The sequence below is a fragment of the Sorex fumeus genome, unplaced genomic scaffold (assembly GCF_029834395.1).
Source record: "Sorex fumeus unplaced genomic scaffold, SorFum_2.1 ptg000061l, whole genome shotgun sequence".
Classification (NCBI taxonomy): Eukaryota; Metazoa; Chordata; class Mammalia; order Eulipotyphla; family Soricidae; genus Sorex; species Sorex fumeus.
The window spans coordinates 48,384,317-48,408,549 of NW_026606118.1; positions in this window are offsets into that span (position 1 = coordinate 48,384,317).

The following is a 24,233-nucleotide window of genomic DNA, read 5'->3' on the forward strand; positions in this document are numbered from 1 at the left end:
CAGTCTTCTCGGCTCAGAATCCTCAGAATCCTATCTTGTGTATTGTTTTCTCCACATCGTACTTTGCAGATTTGTGTAGATAGAAAGTACTCAGATCGTGTTTATTAATTTGGAACTTACCCATATTTCAGGAGTCTGTTGATCTTGGCATACCAGTAATGAAAATATGAATTATTCTTCAGGATATACCAGAAAAAAGTCCTCTGTTTTTCTCAAGTGCTTCACCTATATGCTTAAATTAACCCACTCTGGGTTGGAATGAAAGGTCCGGATCTTGGAGATGTCTTTCTTGGAATCTCAGAAGAGCTCTATCATGCTCAACTGAACAGTGGAAGAATTCGAGATACAATTCAGAGAAGTGAGAGGGAGTCAGTCATGTAAACTTGGCCCTTTCCTTTTGTGCACTCCTTGGGCGGGAAGTCCCAAGTGAGGGAGGAGACTCATTCTCATCAAAGTTCTCTGCCTTCTGGGCCAGTGGAGAAGTAGTGGCCAGCGGGGCAGCAGGCTGCCAGCAGGAGCTTTCTTTTCTTGCATTTCTCCTCTCACTTCCTCTTCTTCCCACTTGTGCTGGCCTGTGCTTGTACCTTTCAAGTCAAATGTCAGCAGTAAGAAAGATGGAGTCCTAAAGGAACAATTCTAGAAACCCTTACATTTCTATGCTCCTATGGACCTAGCAATGAAGACACGAACCATAAAATACCAAAGGAATAAAAACTGATGGCATCGGGAGAGAGTGACAAGTTCTAATTTAGTGTGAGAAATTTTAATTAAGAAATTTTTCTCAGAAGTTGAGAGAATGTTTTAATAATCCTTCCTATAAATTAAAACGGTTAACCAAAAATAAACCTAAGGAAATTTTTACCACACTTAAACAGAAGGGGATGTTAAATATCTTTGAAAATTCAGAGAAGTCTGGGATCCTATTAACTAATTAGATAAGGGTTAAAAAGATAGCTTAGAGGGTCAGGCACGTGCCTTGCACGTGGACAATCCTTGTTTGATCCTCCAAACCATAGATGGTCCCCAAGCACTGTCTGAAATGACCTCTGGTCGCAGAGCCAGTAACAATCCCTGGGCTCAGTCAAGGTGTCACCACAATATCAAATAAAATCATTTTATTTGGGTTTGGGACCATTCTTTTATTGGGATCATGTGTGTTCACAGATTTTAAAGCTCATTTATAACGCGCAGTGGTCGTACCTTGGGGAACTCTGGAGCGAGGCCTGGAGGCGGGAAGGTGGCACACACCTGGCCCTGTCTCCATCCCTAGAAATGAAGCACCACAGTGTGTAGCCCTGGGGACTCCTGAGCCCTGCCAGGCTGTGCCTGCTGCTTCCTAGTTCTGCAGAACCCAGCAGGACGCGGCCTCTCTGCATCCACCAAGTATCGCCAGGAGACACCGCCAACTCTTCTGAGCACGACCCAACTCCCCTCTAGGGCTCCTGGAAAAGCCACAGATACAAGACGTGTCAGCGGAGCAGTCCCCACTAGCTTGCAGAGAGATCTCAGTCCTGCACCAGCCCCCCACAGTCAGGAGCACAGGGAAGGAGCCTCCTTCTTCAGCACGCCTTCTCCACTGCCCTCTCGTGGCCACAACTGACATTACACAACAAGTCAGGAGAACTATTTCAAGAACCCTGATGCAGTTTGACCCAGGAGGCAAGGAAGAGTGTCTGGGGAAGGGGCTGGAGCAATAGCACAGCAGGTAGGCCAGCTGCCTTGCAAGCCCAGCCTCAGTTCCCGCCTCCACCTTTGGTCTCCCAAGGTGCAGTCCAAAAGAATATCTTGGGAATTCAGAGGCAAACCAAGAGTTGACTTGTGTGGTGAAAGGATTGCAGGGTTATTTTGTGTTGTGTGTGTGTGTGTGTGTGTGTGTGTCTGTGTGGTTTTAAGGTATGCATATACGTGGTGTGTGTTGTTGTTAGGTATGCACATACCTGGTATGTGTGTGTTGGTTGTGTAGTATACATATATCTCTGTGTGTGTGTGTGTGTGTTTGTGTGTGTGTGTGTGGCTGCATAGTTTACACAAACCTGGCGAGTGTTTGTGTTTGGTGGTTGAGATAAGCACATAGATAGTCTGTGTTTGTGTGTGTGGCTGTGAGGTGTGCACATACCTGTGCACCAGTTTGAGAGGGGTGGAGACAGTTTTTGTGAGGATGTGAGGCAGGCAAGTTATGGAGGTTCATTGCAGTGCCCCCAAGGGGGGGGCTATTCAGGACAGCTCAGGAGCTGGTCTCGGGGGAACTAAGCACAGGTCTGAGCATCCCCTCAGGCGCAGCATGGATCTGTGAGCAGGACAAAAGGCAGCTCTGAACTGGGCCCCGCTCCTCTCCCTCTGATCCTAAGGGGCTCGGTTCTGGCCTTGGGCTGCCTGTCATGTCTCTCGAGGGAAGGGCCCTCTCAACACCCACGTCGGAGAGGCAAGGCTCCTGTTTCCAGAACAGAAGCCCCAGACCTAGCTGGGTCCCAGAAGCTCCCTTTTGCCTCCAGTGCTGGGGCAGGAGGTGGACAATTTGGTGAAGGCAGGTGGAGTGGCAGGTGGGCTGTGTGTGTGTGTGTGTGTGTGTGTGTGTGTGTGTGTGTGTACCTGTCAGCTGTGTGTGGAATACACAAAGGTTAGATGAGGCTGAGGAGGCTGATAGAGGAGCCTTGGGGTCTTTGCCTGTGTCCTGAGACTTCGTTCCCTCTTCTGCACATGAAGCTGAATCCTTGGAGGGTGAAAAGCAACCTCAGCTCTGCCTGTTCTGAGAGGCCCGGGTTTGGCCCATCCCTGGCCTAGCTCAGGGTTGCAATTGGCTCTGCATTCGAGATCACTCTAGTTGGCTCAGAGAACTATATGGCGTGTGGGACGTGGGGCCTGGAGACAGAACTGTGTCAGCAGGGACCTATATCTATGGCCCCAGGCTATGGTTTCTGTTCTCTCCCCAAAAAGGACTCCTGAGCCGTGTCTACCAGTCCCTGAATACCGTCCACTCCCCAGCTAAGCAGCTCACAGGTGCACACACTCTAACCTAAGTCGGCCCCTTGCTCATCACTCTCACTTCCTGATCTGTAACAATGACTGACTTTCCTGGTCAGGACAGCTTCCTTTCTCTTCTTTCTTCTGTGCCCAGTGAGGGGATTGGTTTCATCTTTTATAAGGTGATGTTGGATCATTAATGTCCCTCATAAAGGTTCTGGTTTGTTTTTTTGTCTGTGTGTATGTGTATGCGTGTGTATGTGTGTGTGTAGGCATTTGGTGCTGGGGGTCAAACTCAAGGCCTTCAGAGTGTGAGGTATGTGTTTCACCCTTTGACCTGTCTCCCTGGCCTCTCTGCCTGGGGACATTTAGGATGCTCTGAACCTCAGACGCCTCAGAGGAGGTGCCAGGGTCAGGGCCTGGGAGTCCCCATTCCTGAAGCAAGGTGACCCACCACTGGCTAGTCCCATCTCCAGGCCTCAAGGAGGGAGAGACCCTGCTCCCTGGAATGGCTAGTGGCATGCCTGTGGGGACACAGGGGTTTCCCTCCCTGATTCCTCCTACAGCAATGAGCCTTTTATGGTCTTGGACTGTTGCTTATTCTTCTGCTTTTCCATGCTTTGCCAGGACTTATGCCAGTGATTGTTTCAGCTTGATTAAAGATAACCCCTGATATCCTCTTCAATATGCCTGTTCGGTGTGGAGCCATTACTAACATGGAGTCCCTAATGTCAGTTGCTGCAGCCTTTCAGTTTTCTATAGCTTTGTTTTAGCAGTGCTCAGGGACTTCTCACCACTGGCTCTGTGTTGTGTGGTGGTGCGGGGTGTGGGGGGTTGGGGAGGTGCAGGTGTGGGTAAATGTTCATCCCAGGAATTGCTCTGGGAACTTGCAGTGTCCAGCTTGCAGAGCGATCTCCCTGTTCCCTGGTCATGTAGCTTTGATGGTGTTGTCTTCTGTCCCACAAAAGTCCATAGTCCGGAAGTGCTGTGACGAAGTCTTGCTATTCAGGCTTGAATGATTTGGGCAGATTTATTTCCATTCATTTGGGGTGGGGCACAGTCGCAGGCGCCCAGGCCTTACTGTATTTCATTCAGAGGTTGCCCCTGGTGGCTCAGGAGACTCTATGGGGTGCTGGGGATTGAACCCGGCTTGGCTATATACAAGGAAAGTGCCCACCCACTGCACTATCTCTTCGGTTGCTTTTCTTCTTTTTGTTTTATTTTATTAGCAATTTTTTTTTAATTTTAAAGAATCACCATGAGATAAAGTTACAAACTTACAAGTGTTCGGGATTACGATTCAATCAAACAATGTTCCAGTACCCATCCCTCCACAGTGCCCATTCTCCACCACTGCTACCCCCACCCCTGCCTCTGTGGCAGACACCTTCCTTCTTTCTCTCTCTCTCCTTTTGGGTGTTGTGGTTTGCAATATAGTTACTAAGCAGCTATTATATTTGGTCCGTAGTCTATTTTCAGCACACATCTACCATCCTGAGCTATCCCTCCAACCATCATTTACTTAGTGGTCTTTTCTCCATCCGCCTGCCTTTTGCCCAGCACATGAGATCAGCTTCCAAGTCCTGGAGCAATCCTCCTGGCCCTTATCTCTACTATCCTTGGGGTTTGGTCTCCCATTAGGTTAGTTTATATTCCCCAAATGAGTGCAGTCCTTCTATGTCTGTCTCTCTCTTTCTGACTCATTTCACTTAGCATGATACTGTCCATGTTGATTCACTTCCATGCAAATTTCATGGCTTCATCTTTCCTTTAAATCTTACCATCTCACCGGAACTCTTCAGTGTCACCCATGAGAATGTCATGCGACGACTGCAATGGGAAGGAATGGGAGTGAAGATAGATGGTTGCCAAATACACCACCTACGCTTCACTGATGACATTGTTCTAATAACATTAGCCAAGCGGCACAAATGCTGGCTGACTTTGACCCTGAGTGTGGAAAGGTCGGACTGTAGCTGAATCTCACAAAAACAATGTTTATGAGAAACGGTCTCATTCCTGACGTTCCATTCAGTCTCAATGGAACGAATATCTCCGAATGTAACAGTTATGTGTACCTAGGTGGAGAAGTCAACATGATGAATGACCTGGCACCTGAGTTACTCAGGAGGAAGAGAGCGGCTTGGAACGCCGTCAAGAGCATGGAAGAAGTAGCTAAGAGGACAAAGAACCTCCAGCTTCGGGCACATCTCTTTATATTCCACTGTTCTTCCTGCATTAACACATGCCACAGAGATCTGGGTCCTACGAAAACAGGATGAGAATGCTATATGGGTCTCCCAAAGAGGAATTGAAAGAGCTATGCTTGGACTATTATGCTTCACAAAAATGAGAGAATAAATCCGGGACCTCCGTCGATGGTCAAGAATCAGGTATGCTGTATAGTTTTCCAAGGCATCAAAAATCTGATGGGCTGGACACATAATGAGATTTGGAGATGACCACTGGATTAGATTCACTACTGGCTGGATTCCATGGGACATCAAAAGATTGCATAGCCTCCCAACTATGAGATGGCCAGACTTCTTCATCAAGACCCTGAATGATTGGTTTGAGGTTCTTCGCGTTCCTGGAACGAGCAGACGCCAAAGGGCTACACTGGCACGTGACAGGGACAAATGGAGACGTTATTGGCGCCCGCTCGAGAAAATCGATGAATAACGGGATGTCAAGTGACCAAGTGATGATTTTTTCTAACAGCTGCATAGTGTAGATGTTCCATTCTGTAGATGTTCCAAAGTTTCTTTAACCAACCGTCTGTTCTTGGGCACTCGGTTGTTTCCGATTCTGGCTCTTGTGAATAGTGCTGCAATGAACATAAAGGCCAGCACCATTTGTTAAAGAGGCTTTCCTTCCTCCACTTCACATTTCTTGCTCTCTTATCAAAGATTAGATCATCATCTTATTTGAGGGTGTGTGTAAGGATATTCAATCCTATTGCACTGGTCTGTGGATCTGCTTTCATTCCAATACCATGTTGGGTGTGGAATAGTAGCTGGTTTGTTTATCTCATATATTGCTTTCTCAACAACAGATCAGTAGTTTCCAAAGGTGGCAATGTGTCCCTAATGGGGAAATGACAGGGGGCAGTTATCTCAAGAACTCCACATAGACCCCTGACCACTGACTACTGGTCCTGGAAGCACCATTTTCTCCAACAAAAGGCATTTCGAGAGGGATCTGGGACTTGCAGCTTCTTCTTGGGGAATGAATTTGCTGATTCTAAGACCAGTTCTCTGTTCTTTTTTTCCTGAAGTTGGAAAAATGCTGGGTCCTGGGAAATGGTTGGTTTCATGTGAGTTGAAACTGCTACACTTTCTCTGTGGCAAAAAGTCCCAACCCAAGTAGGTGAACACCAAGAAGTGGGGATGTCGGGTAGGGACAGGCACCTGCAGCATAGGCCTCTCTGTGGAATCCTGGGGTCTAGGACGGGCCAGAATTTTAGGAATGAACCCTCTGCTCAGAAGTCAGTCTCTTGTGGAGAACCTTCCAGTGGGCTCACCCTCCCCCACCCCCCTATTGTGGGGCTTTTCTCTGGAATGACTTCCTATAGCATTTGCTGAATCAGGCCTTGCTGTGTTTCAAGGGGGAGCAGCGCCCCCTGGAGACAGCGCTGCGAGTCGGCCCATCAGGTAGAACCCGTGGCACAACTGGTGTCCTGGGCGCTGAGGGTGGAGGCCCCCTCAGGATCATCCTCACAGGTGACCATGAACCAGGCCAAGTCTCTGGGCACACTGTTTCCTCTCCCAGAGTCTCTCATTGTGTTTGATTCTGACCTGACTGAATTTCCCACATTGTTTTTTGTTTGTTTGTTTGTCTGATTGTTTGTTTTCTCTTTGGGTCACACCCAGAGATGCACAGGGCTTACTCCTGGCTTTGCTTCAGAATTACTCTGGCACTGCTCAGGGGACCATATGGGATACTGGGAATTGAACCCGAGTCGGACGCGTGCAAGGCAAACACCCTACATGCTATACTATTGCTCCAGCCCCCCACATAGTTTTTGAGACAGCAGTTGCTTCAGAGTAGACTAAGCGCTGCACCCTTTGATTCTTGACCATGTCTAGCAGTTTTCTGCGGAATTGATTAAATCGGAGTATTCTTTTCTATTAATGGTATCTTAAAACTACTGTGGGCTGGAGCAATAGCACAGTGGGTAAGGAGTTTGCCTTGCACGCAGCCCACATAGCTGACACAGGTTCAATTCCTCCACCCTTCTCTGAGAGCCTGGCAAGCTACGCAGAGTATCTTGCCCAACAGAAAGCCTGGCAAGCTACCCGTGAGGTATTCGATATGCCAAACAAATTAACAACAAGGCTCACAATGTGTTATGAGACGTTACTGGTGCCTACTTGAGAAAATCGATGAACAAGGGGAGGATAGTGCGACTGTCTGCATACAAGACTCGAGTAGAATTGTACAAGAAAACACCTCCAACCCCATCAAAAAATGGGAAAAAGAAATGAACAAAAGTTTCCTCCAAAAGGAATACAAATGGCCAAAAGGAACAGGAAAAAATGCTCCCCATCTCTGGCCATCAGGGAGATGCAAATCAAAACGACAATGTGATATCATCTTATATCACAGAGATTGGCACACATTCAAAAGAATAAAAGCTACCAGTGCTGGCGTGAATGTGGGCAAAAAGAGACGCTGTTTCACTTTTGGTGGGAATGCCCACTACTCCAGCCTTTCTGGAAAACAATATGGAAAACTCTTCAAAAACTAAAAATTGAACTCCCACATGACCCTGCAGTACCACTTCTTGGAATATATCCTGAAGATACAAAACGCACAGTAGAATTGACGCCCGTACTTATATGTTCAATTGCAGCACTGTGCACCATAGCCAAAATCTGGAAACAATTCAAGTGCCCTAGAACAGATGACTGGTTAAAGAAACTTTGGTAAATCTTCACATTGGTATACTATGCAGCTGTCAGGGGAGATGAAGTCATGAACTTTCCTTATAAATAGATAGACATGGAGAGTATCCCACTAAGTGAAATAAGTGAAAAGAGAGGGACAGACATTGAAGAACTGCACTCATTTGTGGAGTAGAAAACAACATTACATGAGGCTGACTCCTAAGGATAGTAGATACAGGGGACACGTCGATTGCTCCCTAGCTGGAAGCCTGCCACTTGAGCCAAGGGAAGAAGGCAACTGGAATAGAGAAGGGATCACTAAGAAAATGACAGCTTGAGGAACAGGTCGGGATGGGAGATGTGTGCAGCAAGTAGATAAAGGACCACACATGATAACCTCTCAGTGTCTGTATTGCAAACCATAATGCCTAAAAGTAGAGAGAGAGAAAGGGGAATATTGTCTGCCATGGAGGCAGGAGGAGGGTGGGAAAGGGGGTAAGAGGGTTTACTGGGAATATTGGTGGTGGGGAATGTGCACTGATGGAGGGACATGTGTTCGATTGTTGTGTGACTGCAACCCAAACATGAAAGTTGTAACTATCTCATGTTGTCGATAAAATTAAACAAGAAATTTAAAAAGGTTTGAGTTGGTTAGGGTTAGGGTTAGTGTTTAGCATTAGGGTTAGGGTTAGGGCTAGGCTTTGTTTAGGGTTAAGATTAGAGTTGGGTTGTTGTCGTGGTTGTGTTAGGCTTGATTAGGGTTAGATTTGGTTTAGCTCTCAACTCCCTGGTTCAGACAGTGGGTGCCATGACAGGGGTTCAGACAGTGGGTGCCATAACAGGGGAGGGCATTTGGTTGGATGGAAGGAATTCATGAGCTCATAAAACCCTGGAAAATGACCTCACTTCCCTAGTGACCATCCCCAACTGCCTTAGAACCCTGGTTCCCTAGTGGGTTCATTCTCGAGAAAGTGACCATGTAGTTCACTTGTATTGAGAAGCTACTGAAATGACTTCATGTTGTCGTCCTGTGTTCAGGGGCTCTGGGCCGAGGCGAGCCCAGAGTGAGAATCATCGATGTCCCTGCAGAGTGTGGAGGAGGGCTCCTCTCCACCGGCAACCCCTCTCCCAGGTTAGGAGAAGCTCAAGTGTAACTGGGGCCAACAAGGTCAATATTTCACAGTTGTGATGTACCTCAGTGGACTCACACCCCTATTCCTGCGTGTGTGTGTGTGTGTGTGTGTGTGCATCTGTGTATGTGGATATGTGTGTGTGAGTTAAATGTGATTGTGTGAGTATATGGGCTATGGGCTATGGGCCAAAGGAGTCTGAGGAGAGTGACGTTGTGTGCTTATGGGAAGGAGCTTCCTTTTGATGGAAGGCTGTTTGTGTCATGAACTCTTCTTGAAAAAACAGTTTTTGAAGTGTTGAATCCCAGTGAGATACTCAGTTTCAAAGTTGTTCTTGACTGATTTTCAGTCATACACATTCCAACAGCTGTTCCTTCACCAGGGTTTATTTCCCTCCACCATTGTTCTTATGGTCTTAGCTTCCTAGCCATCACCCTCACCCCTATGGCACACAAGTTTCTTATCTCTGTCTCTCTCTCTCTCTCTCTCTCTCTCTCTCTCTCTCTCTCTCTCTCTCTCTCTCTCTCCCACTCTGTCTCTGTCTCTGTTTTTCTTTCTCCCTTTCTCTTATCTCCTGTCTACTTTTGACCATTATAGTTTGCAATATGGGTTATCATGTTAGTTCCTTTCCCTACTTTCAGCATGCAGTTCTTCTTCACAGTCATCATTTCCAAATACTTTGTTGTAGTGGTCCTTTATCGATCCTAACTGCCCTTCTACCCCCAATTTTGTGGGCCAGACATCCTGGTCCTTGTTTCTACTGTACTTGGAAACTAATTTCATATTATGTTTTTACATATATATATATATACCCCAAAATGAGTGCAGTCATTGTATGCCAGTCCCTCTGCCTCTAACTCAATTCAGTCAGCACCATACACTCCATGTTCATCTATTCCTGAGCAAATTTGATGACTTCTTTTCCTGATGGCTGTGTAGCATTCTGTTGTATAGATGTACCATACTTTCCTTATTCAGTCATTCAATCCTCTGTTCTCAACACTCAGGCTGTTTCCAGATTCAGGCCACTGTGAGTAGTGCTGCAATGCACATAGAAGTCGGTTGACAATTCAGCTGTGCTGTTAAGTCTGGGATATATTCCCAGAAATGGCATTGCTGGGTCACATGGAAGCTCAATTTCTAGTTTTGGTGGGAATGGCCATATTGTTGTCCAAAAAGACTGGGCCAGTCGGCCTTACCCAAACAATGACTGAAAGCCCCTTTCTCCCGCATCTGTGCCCACACTGGTTGTTCTTATTCCTTTTGCTGTGTGCAGTCTCAGTGGTGAGAGATGATATTTCACTGTTGGACCAAACCGAACCTTCAAGTGGTCCCCCGTGTCAGGTCCCTCCCAGAGGTGATGGCTTCTCTGTTTCAGAGCTCAGCTCAGGACATCCCTGTGGAGCCGCTGGTGGGAAACAGCTGTTCTACCTCCCAGGACCCGGGCCCGGGACCGAGCACCTGCAACAACACCCAGTGCCCGGAACAGGTGAGCAGGCGACAGGGGCTCCTACACTCAGGGTCTGAGATGGGGAGGTGGGTGCAGAACCCAGAACCCAGCCCAAGACACCTGCGACTCTTTCATGGTGTCCACTTGGGGTGTCCCATGAGGTGTCCATGGCCCATCTCAGAGTGATCCTATCCCAAATGCTCTCCAACACAGAGTCAGCTAAAGTCCATTCCCACACACTTCAGGAATAAGGAGCCAACCCAGAGGCCACAGCCACGTTCCCCTCGGTCACAGTGTGTGTCTGCACTACTGCTGTCTGTCCATGTCCTCATAGGTCCAGGGACGGGGTCAGACAGCCCTACGGTACCGGCTGATTCTCCAGGCAGAATCTGCTCAGGTTGGGGGTTAGAGAAAGAAGGAGCAGAGGGCTGCGGTGTCCGTTTCCCTGAAACTGCATCCCGTGGATGCACCCCTGGGAAGGAGGCCCACAATAAGGACCTGTGTTGGCTGCGTCCCTACACTCCATCAGGTCACGTGGGGATAGGACTCAGCCCGCAACACTGGGAGACCTCAGCTGGCATCAGCCCTGAGCATCTCAGCAGTGCCTGGGACCCTCCTGTGGCCACTGACTGCTGTTTAATTCTGAGGTTTCCCCAGAACAAGCCAAAGCAGGTGAAGTCCTCTCCTCCTTCTGGCCAGGGACAGGGTCTGTGAGCTGTTCCAGGGCAGCCTGGAGGGGAGATTGGGCGGCACATGCCAGCTCTCTCCACTAGGGGCAGCACTGGAACACACTGGCCACTGGGCAAAGGGGGGCTTCACAGGAGAGGCAAAGAGAGCAGTGGGGGAGAACTGAGGAGAGATATGCCAACACCGCTGAAGCTCCCCAGCTGCCCCCCCAGCTCCCTACCTCGGGCAGAACAAACAAGGAGGCAGGTCCTGAAAGCAGCTGTGGGAGCTTCTCTGCCTGATGAGGAGGGACCCTGCACAGCTGCCCCTGCTGTCCCTCTGTGCAGGGGGCAGGTTCCAAAAGACTCCCGGGGCCATGCGTGTCCTATGGCCTTTGAATGCTCCTCACTGACAACAGCAAACCTCGTTGGTCAGAAGCTCACTGTCCCCAAAAGAAGTCCTCAGCCCTGTTCCTCCCAGATGTGGGCAGTTCTGTTTCTGCCCCAAGGGGCTGGTTTCTCACAGTTCTGGGTTCCAACCTCTCAGCACCTGGCCCCTTGGAAATTCGCTGACCTTCGTGCGCCCCCTGCCCACCCAGCAGGAGAAGCCTGGGTGCCTGCGGAATCTGGATGAGGCCTGCACCATGCTGACCCTCGCTGCGTCAACTGTGGACATGCTGGTCTCCCAGGTGCCAGCCTCCCCCGAGCGAAAGTTCTCCACTGTCAACACCATCCTTCCTACCGGCCTGGAGATCCCCATTCCACCAGGGATCCTGCAGCAGTTGCTGAGCTGGTGAGAGCCGCCCCGCCAGCCCTGTACCACACCTGCCTCCAGCCTGGGGGGTGCTCAGGAGGAGCCAGGCCGCTCTGAGTGTCTGCTGGTTCTGAACAAAATGGTGGAGGGAGAATCACGCGAGGTCCCGGAGGGGGACATGGGTGGGCCAGGACAGGTGCGGGGCTGCTGCCTGGTCTCCTGACCGCGAGCTTCTTGTTCATTCTTGTTTCCGCCCCTCTGCTATGCACTGTGGCCTGCAGGTGCTCAGACTCCCGCTGCTCTGTCCCCTGTCTCGCCTCCCAGGAGTGCCAGCGCCTCCAAAACTGGGAGTCCACCAACGCCATCCTCTGTGCCCTGCAGAGTCCCGTCATCCGCAGGCTCCACCAGACCTGGCGCCACGTATCCCGGTGGGTGCCCCCAAGGCTGTGGCCTCTGCTCTCTGTCTGAAGTGCCCCTCAGTGAGCTGAGACCCCTGGGGACAGCAGACCTGTGGGGCCTGGCACTGGGTAGGGAGTGGGACTCAGGATTTTCACCTGAACTCTAGTTCTGTTTCCAGTTTCCTTAAGTGTTGGGGACGGGGAGAACCAGAAACAGGACATGTGGAGTTGGGGCCCCCAGTGCCGAACTGACTCTGAACGACACCCCCCCCCCCCCGCCCACCCAGGCTACTGGGCCTGCGTGGGTGCCGGGGTCTGGGTGCTCTGACCCAGTGATTATGGTCCCAATGACAGTGAGTGACTGGGTGCTGGGTGGGTCATGGTATGTCTTCTCAGACTACACTCCCACTAGCTCCATCTGAATCACAGACATTCAGTGTGTTCCTGGTCACGGACCCCCGTGTCACGGCCTCAGTTCTGCCCAAACTGAGCTGTACAAAGTGGGATGGGCGGGGAGGGGGCGCTAAGTCGCCCCCTACTGGCCCTGAGCCCATGCTGTGGGAGCCTAGGACACTGCACAAGCAGCTGCTGCCCACTAGTGTCCCACCCAGGGCCCAGGGGATGCAGGGACACTCCCTAGGGACAAAAATGTTCCCTCCCTAGGAAGAGCCAGTGGCAACTGAGGGCCCTGAGAAGACAGGCCCAGCGACATCACCGCTGCAAGCCCCCAGAGGTATTGTGCAGGCTGGAGGCCTGCATGGAGGAGGCAGGAGGGAGGGGCGGGTGCTGGGCTCCCAGGTGGTTTCTCTGACTTTCCAGTCTTCTTGGCATGGGCAGGGGAGGCGTGTGGGAGGGATTAGGTCCTGTTGGGGTCTCTGGGTGCAGGAGGCCCTGGGGGCATCTGCCTGGGGCAGCTGCTCTGGGTGGGGGCTGCAAGATCCACTGCTGCTATTTTCCTGAGTCTAGGTCTGAGGGAGGAGAGTGGGGGCCGGAGGGTGGGCACAGAGGCTCAGGGACGGGTGCTCGTCCCCAGGAGGAGCAGGGATGCGGCTTCACATCCTGGTGGAAGAACCTCATGAGATGCCAGCAGAGACCCCTGGGACAGGTAAGGGACGTGTGTGGGACCCAGGGACAGGGGTCTTCCCTCAGAAAGGTGGCCCGTCCCCACCCTGCCTCCTGATGACTTCATCCCTGCTCCCAGACCAGTTCGGGTAGCTGCAGAGCTGGTGTGTGGAGGGCAGTGGGGGTGCCCCAGGAGAGTGCTGGGATCATGGAACCCACGGAGGCTCTCAGCCGAGAGGGGAGGAGGACCTTGGGGGTGATCACGGAGGGGATCCCACTTACCTGGAGCCATGCGTGGGAGGCTGAGGCTGGAGGTGTCCTGGGGACCCCAGGCACAGGGCCCCTTTCTAACGACCCCTTCGGCACAGGGCGTGATTCCCTTCCTGGGGCCCTACCTCCAGGAGCTGGAGAAACTTCACAGAGAGATGGCGGATTTTGTGGTGAGTGGGCTGGTTGTGCAGGGGCCTGGCACCCTCTGCATCTCAGCCCTGGGCAGCCCTCCTGAGGGAGACTCCTGAGGGTCCCTGGGTGGGGGTCATACGCCAGAGGCAGGAGTAGCACTGGGAGCTGAGGTCTTGTCTCTAGTTCCCAGGGATGAGCAGAGCCCCTGGAGCAGAACCACCTGAGGTCAGGGGCATCCCCAAGACCCTCCTTAAGCAGGAGGTGTGGGGCAGAGGGACCTCAGGATCCTCCTCAGGGACAAGGTCCTTGTCCCCGCAGTGACACCCGCAGTGTGTCACAGGGCAGTAGGCCTGAGTCCCTGACACCCAGGCACTTTCTTTGAGCTCAGAGCCTTGCACAGTGCCCCTTGGGGCCCTTTCTCATGCATTGGCTGTTTGCTTCCAGGGGAAGGAGATCAACAAGGAGAAATTCCAGGAGATGAGCCGCTGGGACTGCAGGGAAATGGAGGACTGCACCCAACTTCCCTGTCCCCTTGTGCCCTGTTGAGACCTCGTTGTCTCTGTCCCTCCGGGCTGACACTTAGAGGAGGAGAATGAATCAATGGAAGACCCATATGTACCTGTGGGACCAGAGATCCATCTAGGAGAACTTCCTGGTGGAGGGGTGATATCTGATCTCACACAAGTGGAGATGCTGATGGACAGAGTGAAGAGGGATCCCTGTGGAAATTTCCTTCTAGTCGGCCTTTGGGCAGCCCTGGATGGCGCCCCACCCCACTCAGGCCTTTCCCTTCCTTCCTCTGCCATGTCCCAGGAAAAGAAGATCCTCCGGGAGATTGCCCTGCTCCAGGAGGCCGCGGAGAACTACCGCCTGCAGCCTCACAAGCAGTTTCTCACCTGGTTCAGGAACCTGGAGCCTATCACAGAGGAGGAAAGGTGGGAGGGACAGGCCTGATTGGGGGAGAGTCCGAGCTCCATTCCTGGGACAGTCTTGCCTCATGTCCATGGACCCACTGCCCAGACTGATTTGCAGCCTGGACCCTTCTGGTCTCCTGAGCCTGGTAGTGACCGTGCTAGTGTGGCTTTGGTCACCAAGCGCTGCCTCTCTGTTCCCAGCTGCGTCCTGTCCTTCCTGCGGGAGCCCCTGACTCAGCCGCAGAACCTAGGCCACTGCCAGGAAGGAGCTTCTGATGAAGCTACAGTCTACACACAGTCTACACTCGCTTTGCCATCTCCTATAGTTCTTTATCTTTTCAAAAAATCTCAAATTGAATATATTTGCTATTAAAATAAACTCATTTTTGTATTTAAAACAATTGATGGAAAGAATGTGTCATATTGCAATTTCCTAGTGACACAAGTTCCTTCGCTGGCTGTCCCCACACACTCAGCACCCACAGCAGCAGGAGCTGTTTATCGGCCTGCGGGAGAAGGTGTGGAGATACTTATGCAGTCCTTCTGGATTAGTCTGGGCTGGAGCTATAGCACAAGGGATAGGGCACACGGCCAACCCGGGTTCGATATTTCTGACCCTCTTGGAAAACCCTGCAAGCTACTGAGAGTATCCCGCCCACACGGCAGAGCCTGGCAAGCTCCCCCTGGCATATTCAATATGCCCAAACCTGTAAGAACAAGTCTCCCAATGGAGACGTTCCTGGTGCCCGCTGGAGCAAATCGATGAATAATGGGAGGACAGTGCTACCCGTAATAAACTCCTTGGTTTTCTGAAATTTCCTTTTTACACACGAATCTTAGGTGGACTCCACTGTCTGGAAAGGCTCTGCTTCGTCCTGTGTGTATCCCCTGCACACCAGGGCTTGTCTCATTGTTGGGGGAGCTCTTGCACTTTTGGGCGATATCTGTGGGAAACCTACTGGTAGATCCTCTAGCGGGGAAGATGCAGTCTCTGCATCCTCATCCTCTCGTGGAGGTTTTTCGCAGGAGATAACTGGCTTCCCTCTGCTCCAGCCTCTTCAGGGGAAGCTGAGCTTCTGTTCCTGTTTCAGCCCTCCAGGTAGGCACTAAGTGAAGGGTGTATCATTGTTCCAGAGAAGGCGACAAGTCCCCACCCCACCCAGCTCACTGGTACCCTTCCTGGGTGATCCAGAATCTGGTGTCCTAGATGAGCGCCCACAGATGGCTCATGACCCCACTCCCCATACATTTCTTCCTCTTTGGCCAAGGTCAAAACAGGGGATTGGCCAGAGTTTGGGTTATGGTGGGGTGGTGGGGTGGGCAGCAAGACAAAACGGAGCCCATGAGGTCAAAAACAAGAGTAACTTCAGTCACTCAAGGTCAGAAGGAGGAACCGGATCGATAGTACAGAAGTCAGGGTGCTCGCCTTGCATGTGGCTGACTGGGGTCAATGCCAGGCATCTTGTATGGTCCTTCGAGCAGTGCCAGGTGGAAATCCTGAGTTGAAAGCCAGAGGTAATTCCTGGACACTGCCGAGTATACATCCATATACATAGTCACATACATGTACACATGGTCCAAATAAGTGATAAATAATATTTTTCCTTACAGGGCATAAAGTGTGTTGACATGTTTTTCTGGCATTCAAAGAAAGACAATTGTGAACTAAGACAAATATTTTACTTCGTTTAGAATGCAACGGGTGTCTAAATTCTGGGCGCGTGTGGTTTTGTTTAGAATTGAATCCAGGAATTCACATGTGAGGCCAATGCTCTGCCTCAATGCCTTGTACAAAACATGTCTATGAATTTTAGAATGCATTTCTGCTTTCGATCTTCCAGTTCAAAAAGCACACTGATGAAGGCTCAGTAGAACTCTGAGCTGCTCCTGTTCTCCAGACTTCTCATCCGCAGACAAATGACGAGGTGACAGGGCTAATGGAGCGTGACTTGGCCTGCGGGAGACCCCACAGCAGGACAGGGCTAGAGGCTGCCAGGAGGCACCACCTAATGAATCCTCTGCAGCATACAACGTACCGGCCAGGGACCGTTGCTAAAGACTTCATCATTTCTAACATCCAAATTCTGAGTGTCTTTAGGAAAACATTTTGAAAGCCAAAGCAGTCATTCAGAAAGAATACCACTAAGGAGAAAAGTCTTTTAGATACACTTGTCCAGTATTCTTAAAGTGGGCCCGGAGAGATAGTGCAGGGTTAAGGCTCCCGCGTGCCTGGCACGCATCCGCACCCCAGTCCTATCCCTGGTACTGTCAGGGCTTCCAACCGCCATTGGATGCAGCTCTGAATCTCTAGGCGGAGTCCAGGTTACCCTGAGTAGGTCGTGGAAGCCTTTATAACAAGGTTCCTTGACTGTGAAGACGGAAAGTGTAAGATTCCAGATGTATGCAGAATGCCCTATCTTACTTATTTTTACGTAATTAAAAATTTTCTTTTGGGGGCTGGAGTGATAGGATGGCAGGTAAGGTGTTTGCCTTGCACATGACCTACCAGAGTTCGATTCTCAGCATCCCTTATGTTCCCCTGAGCACTGCCAGAAGCCATTAATGAGAGACGAACCTGGAGTAACCCCTGAGCATAACTGGGTATGACCCAAAAAGCTGTCACTGTCACTGTCCTCCCGTTGTTCATCGATTTGCTTTAGTGGGCCCAGTAACGTCTCCATTGTGAGACTTCTTGTTACTGTGTTTGGCATATCCAAGACGTCATGGGGAGCTTGCCAGGCTCTGCCGTGCGGGCGAGACACTCTCGGTAACTTGCTCTCCGAGAGGGGCAGAGGAATCGAACTCAGGTCGGCCATGTTGGCTTGCAGCCCTACAGCTGTGCTATCACTCCAGCCCATGACCCAAAAAGCCAAAAAAAAAAAAAAAGGTAAATAAATAAAACTTGTTTTGTTGCCACACCCAGCAGTATTCAGGGCTTATCCCACTGTTCTCACGACTCAGTTTTGGCAGAGCATGGGGCATGAAAGGTGTCGGGGCAAAAGAGTGGTAAGTTGCATGCATGTAATATGTTAGAGTGAAACATTGATCAGTCATATGCAGGAGAAGAAACTTGTCTCTAGTACTGGCTCTCAGATCCCAGAAATCCCAATTTTAAGCAACATTATGTGCAGTGAATTGTTTCAAGGCAGCTGACTTCATGTTCTGAGGAGAACTAATTGTTAGGGGTTGTACGGACCCCTAAGCCTGCCCTTCTGGCAAACTGAGGGGAGAGGCCTCTGTGCTCTAGGGTGTGTGTGTGTGTGTGTGTGTGTGTGTGTGTGTGTGTGTGTGTAGGAGTTATGGGGCAGAGAGACCTCAGGATCCACCTCAGGGACAAGGTCCTTGTCCCTGCAGTGACACCTGCAGTGTGTCACACGGCAGGGCGTCTGAGTCCCTGACATCCAGGCTTATTCTTTGAGCTCAGAGCCTGGCACAGTGTGCTCTGGGGCCCTTTCTCATGCATTGTTTGTTTGCTTCCTGGGGGAGGAGGTCAACAAGGAGAAATTTGCGAAGTTGAGTTGTTGGGAATCCAGGGGAACAGAGGAGTGGACCAGACTTCCCTGTCCCCTGGTGCCCTGTCGAGACCTGTATGTATCTGTCCCTCAGGTCTGACACTCACAGTAGTAGAATGAAACAACGGAAGGCCCATATATGCATGTGGGTTCAGAGATCAATCAAGAACTCCCTGGTTAAGGGGTGTTATCTGACCTTAGACAAGTGGAGACACCAGTGAAGGAGGATCTCTGGGATCATTTCCTTCTAGTCGTCCTTTAGGCAGCCCTGGACGGCACCGCACCCCACTTAGGCCTTTCTCTTCCTTCCATCGTCAAGTCACAGGAACATAAGATCCTTCTGGAGATTGTTCTGCTTCAGGAGGCCGCGGAAAACTACAGCCTGCAGTCCCAGGAGCAGTTTCTCACCTGGTTCATGGACCTGGAGCTGATCACGGAGGAGTAAAAGTGGAAGTGACAGGCCTGATTGGGGGTGGGTCCAGACTCCAGTCATGGGACAGTGTGCGTCGTGTCCATGTACCCACTGCCAATACTGATTTGTAGCCTGGACCTTTCTGGTCTCCTGAGCCTGACAGGGATCTTGCTAGTATGGCTGTGGTCGCCAAGTGCTGCCTCTTTGTCCCTGGCTGCATCCTGTCCTTCCAGCGGGAGCTGCCGACTCAGCCGTCCAACACCCCTTACTGCCAGGAACGAGCTTCAGAAGAAGCCACTGTCCACACTGGCTTTGACATCTCCTTCATTTCCATTTGTTTTTAAACAATATGAACTATCTTATTTTTTTATTAACATGAACTCAGTTTAGTATTAAAACAACTGACGGAAAGAATGTGTTGTATTGCAATTTCCTAGCGACACAATTTCCCTCCCTGGCCTTCCCCCCATTGGCATCCTGCTTCTAAGAAAGATAGCTGATGGGCAAAAGGACCAGTACTTAGGGTAGATGGGGGTTCCCAACTGTTGTCATGTCCTTGAAACTCTTAGTCTCTCTGATTATTTTTCACTCCCCTAGAGAGGGGAGAGCATGGAACCACTCACCCAAAATTTTCTGAAGGAGAACTCTGGGACCATAAACAGTTTATTCTGGGAGACCGTTCTTAAATGGAATGAATAGCCTTGTGCACTCCTTTACACTGGCCTGGGGGAAATCCCCCTTTCTTGCATGGAGCTCAACATTAATTCACAGAGAAAAAGGAGCAAGCCCCTTTCTCGAGGGCTGCCCTTCTAGCACTCCTGGAGAGACCACTTAAGACCTTGACCTCAGAATGTAACAAAGCTCTTTTGCGAGACTGCAACTAGCACCCATTTTACTTTCTTCAGTCCTTCTCATTGAGATCAGTTCTTATTATCTCACACTTCTAGAATATAAATTCCATGAGAAGGGGCTTCCTCCCTCTGTCTACTTGAGTAGAGAGCTTTGACTGGCGTTGGTCCCAAAAGCGGCCTCATTTAGGGATGGATGTTAGTTTTCTGAATTCTTTGGCATTAGGATTAAATGTCTCCTCACGTTTCATAGCAAGGTGGACATTTTTGTTTGTTTGGGGGCCACACCAGGAGGTGTGTGACGTTGCACCTGGCAGTGCTCAGGAGGCCATGCAGTGGCAGGTATCAAACCCAGGTCTCCCTCAGCACAGTCCATGCTCCAGCCTGATGAGCTATGTCTCAGGATCCTAAGCTAGTCTTGTTAAGACCCAGTTGTAGGTGTTTGAAATTTTCTTGGTGGGTTGAAGTTAAACTATTTTTAAAATTATTTTGCAGAACTAGATCAACAGTTCAAAAAATTGAGCACATTCTTTGCACATTCTTATTACCCCATTCCTACTTTGGACAAACTTGCAGGCTATCCGAATGTAGCCTGCCCACAGGGCAGAGTCTGGCAAACTCCCCGTGGCCTACCAAATATGCCAAATACCAGTAACAATGATGGGTCTCATTCTCCTAAAGAGCCGTGAATATAATCTCAGGGCTAGGATGAAAGAGACGTTACTGGGGCCTGCTCGAGGCAATCGACGATTAACAGGATGATGAAATGATGAAATGAAAAATTCTTTGCACAAAAAAGGTTTGAATTTGATCCCTACCATCACCTGGTCCCTTGGGCACTTCGACAATTTCTGTGTTGTTTCTACCCATAAACTTGTTAAAATTTTTGTCACCTTTTTTTTCAATGGTATCACTGTGAGATACAGTTATGAAGCTTTCATGACTTAGTTTCAGTCATACAGAGTTCCAACATCCATCTCTCTACCTGTGTACATTTTCCACCCCCGATATTCTCCAATATCCCTCTTGCCACTCCCCACCCCCACCCCCAGCCTGCCTCTGTGGCCGGCACTTTTTTTCTTGCTCTCTCTGTACTTTGGGCATTAGGAATTGCAAAACAGATACTGAGAGGACATCAGGTTTGATCCTTTGCACACACTCAGCACAAATCTCCCATCCAGAGCGATCTCTTCCAGCCATCATTGTCATAATGGCTCCTTCTCTGGCCCAACTGTCGCTCCCCCTGCCCTTGAAGTAGGCTTCCAACCATGGACCCATCTTCCTGGCTGTTGTTTTCTACCATCAACTTTCTCCACACCTGTCCTTCCCCATCCCCTCAGTCCCTGGAGCAGGTGGTGCACAGATGAGAGTGCTCCCGCCAGTTCCCGGGCTCCTCCTGCTCCTAGCTGTGTGTCCTGGGAAGGTCCCTCTCCTGGCTCAGATGACTTCTCTGAATGGAAGGCGGGGAAAGGATGAACCATAGAAGGTTCTTGAAGACACCATGGGATCTCTCATGGTAGATGCTTTGCTGATGCCTGGATTCCCTAATTTTGGATTCACTGTAATGTTGATTTCTCCCCACAAGGCTCTCTCTGCCTCAGGCCACAAATCTCTGGGACCTTTGTAATTCACAAAGGCATCTGGGTGTGGAGAGTGGCTTTCTGAATGAGCACAGGCTCTCCATGAAGGTGCTTTGGATCTGATTCCTGGAGCTGTATATTTCCCAGGATCACCATGATCAACCCCAGTACAGTCTAGGGAATAATCTGGAGCCCTGTTCATTGGTTCCTATTCCTAAATCACACTGAAGGTAGATTTTCAAAAATTTCAAGAAGCACTTTTTTTATTCCATTTTTCTGCTATCATGTTTGCCTTGACTGGGGCTAGTTTAGGGGTTATTGGAGGATAGAGAGAACTTCAGGCCTCAGAGGGCTTATTCAAACACACTATAAAGTGAGCACCTACTATGCACATGTCAAGGGACACAAAGGTCGTCAGTGAACAAACCAGAGAGATACCCCGAATTTTGTTCCTAGTCCAAGGGTCAGAATCCTGAACAATCCTGTCTAGAACATTCCCTATGGCACTATCTTGGCTTCCTCTAGAATGGGTTTTTGCCTCTCAGGCTTTGAACTTGACAGCAAACCACAGGTCCTGCTGGAACATTAAGTGGTATCTGAATCTCGAAGGGGCCCTCCTGTCCCCACCGCCTCCTGTCCCCATCGACAGAGTGGACACACGGGGTTATAATGAGGGGCCAGATGAAATTGGCAGCTCCCACATCATTTCTCTGAATGCAGGACCCCTCTTCCAGGGTCACTGAGTCACAGAGAGCTGGGGAGGGCTGAGAGAGTCCAGGAACCAGAGCAGGCTGGGAGGGGGCAGCCCCTGTCTCACCCAAACTTCCCTGCCTGCCTCTCCCTCGACCTGCCATGGTCCAACCCTTCGGAGAGCACCCCCTGGCTCTAGAGCACAGCTGCTGACAGCTGCCGCCAACGCCCCCAGCCCAGGGAGCCAGGTCGGGAGTTCGGCATGAGCAGCAAAGCCCCGACTTCCAGGTCTGTCCTCTCATGACCTAGAGCCCAGAGCAGAAGGGTCTTGGAGCACTGGGTGTGGGGCGCCAGCAGCTGCAGAGCTGTGAGGCGCAGAGGTGTGAAGAACAGTCCAGCGCTGACTATTTCCAGGAAACTCCACGGAGTCCTGCCCGCACCTGCTGGCTGAGTGTCGCAGGTGGGATCCTGGCCGTGACAACTCTGCCCCTCGTCCAACCACACGCTGGCCTCTGGTACGAGCTTCACGCCAGCCAGCACCATGCAATGTCAGGAGCACTGGGCAGAGCAGCCGCTTCCTCGTGGAGGCAGGGAGGTGGGAGGACTGCGGGGAGAGGCTGAGAGGGAGAGGTCCAGGCACTGGGATCTCATGGAGTTTCGGGGGGACTCTCCTGTCTTCTCAGCATGTGCAAGGCAGGGACGTGTGGAGGGTCACAAGTGGGTAGGACAGTGCAGCGGGCCCCAGGGAGGCATCGGGAGGGTGCTGTCGGGGAGATTGGGGCTGCCTGGCTGCTGTTCCCTGGGTTTGAGGTGGGAAGAACAGGGGGAGGAGAGAGTGTGGGCTCAGGACGGTCTGCGAGGATGATGAGCTCCAGAGACCACCAGGAAGGCTGGGAGGATGGGAGCAGCCTTCCTGGTGGGTCCTACCTGTTCTGACTCTCACAGGAAGTGAGCAAGCTGGAACAGAGTTGGCCTCGGGGTGCGTGTGCAGAGGGAGCCCCATGGGAACCCTGACAGTCGCCCCTGGGCAAGATGCTGCTGTGGGGGGGGGGGGGAGGGTTAGCTTGAGGGCCACTTGGCAGCTCTGCTCCTCCTGGAATCCTGGGCAGTCAGGGCCTGGGGGGGTAGGGTTTCTGGAGTGCCCTAGTGACACTGAGAGTTAGTCACCATTCTTATCTGCCCCACAGACCAAAGGGCTGGTCCCATCTGAACCCTGATCCTCACAGAGTGAGAGGCTACACTCGGAAACGGAGGATTCGTGGCCTCTGACCTTGGGACTGGGCAGCTGAGCAAGGGGAGGCCGGGCACCGGGAGCCCCACACTCACCCCAGCATCTCAGCACGGGGTCATCGCCAATGTGAAAGGACTCGTGCGATGTCCCTGAGTCCTGTGGTTCACACACACCTAGAGGGGAGCAACAGAGAGTGCCCAGGTCCCAGGAAACAGCAGAGCCCCAGAGGCAGAAATGCTCTGGAGGACCCCTCAGGCTCTCTCTTACTCAAAGCCCCAGAGGAAGAGGGACTCCAGGATCCACCTCAGAGACATATGCAGTGACACCCCAGTCACAGGGCGGATGGGCTTCAGTCCCTGACACCCCAGGGCCCTATACCTGGAGCTCAGAGCCTGGCCCAGGGTTCCCTGCTCTCTATGTGGCGCCCCCTGTGCCCGGGGGCGGTAGTGCAGGCAGACAGGGCCGGGCAGAAGAGCTGTGTGGCCCAGGGACCCTTTCTCAAGTACTTGGTTGTTGTTTTCATGAAAAGGAGATAAAGCAGGAGGAGGAAGCAAAGGGGAGCAGCTGTGGGTCTCTGCCAGGGAGGCAGTGGGAGGTGCCCTCTCTGCCCTGCGCAGAATCTTCATGCTCCCATTCCAAGAGGCTGACCCTGACCAGTGAGAATGGACAGAGGAGTGGGAGAGCTCCTTGGGACATGGAGCAGGAGGTGCATGAAGAACGTTCTGGTGGAGCGGCTGCTGGACCGTGTCAGAACAGGTGAGGTTGCGTGAGCCTGATGGAGGAAGGGGCCTCTGTTTGCAAAGTCCTAGCCCCTCCCCCAATCTAGTACCCCCAGAGTGTTGACATCTGTCCTGCAGGCCCTTTCTGCAGCCCTTCCCATTGCGACCAGTGAAATGTACTTCTGAGTTGGATCACATTGCCTCCAGAGGACACAGAGAGTCACACTCCAGGGGAAGAGCAGTGTGTAACCTGCTTTTCAGAGCTGGAGGGTCTTTCCGCAGGCCAAGGTGAGGAAAGATAGGACTGAACTAGGCCAGGCCATGGGTTCTGTCCTTGAAAGAGTCCAGTGACATGTCATGGTGCCTGGACAGCTCAGACGTCCCAGCCTGCCGACTGCTGGACACCTGGGCCTGTTGCCAGGCTGACTCTGAGAGGGACATCACTAGTGTCACTGCTGGTCCCCAACCACTGCCCTTCTGCCCCATAGCTGTGTCCTGCTCTGCCATAGAACCCAGGGGTCAGGCAGTCAGTTCAACTGTCACCAACAGAAAGACCCCTCATGAGAAACTGTGCCCACACTGGCAGTGTCACCTCCTCTGCTGTTTGTCCTCTAGC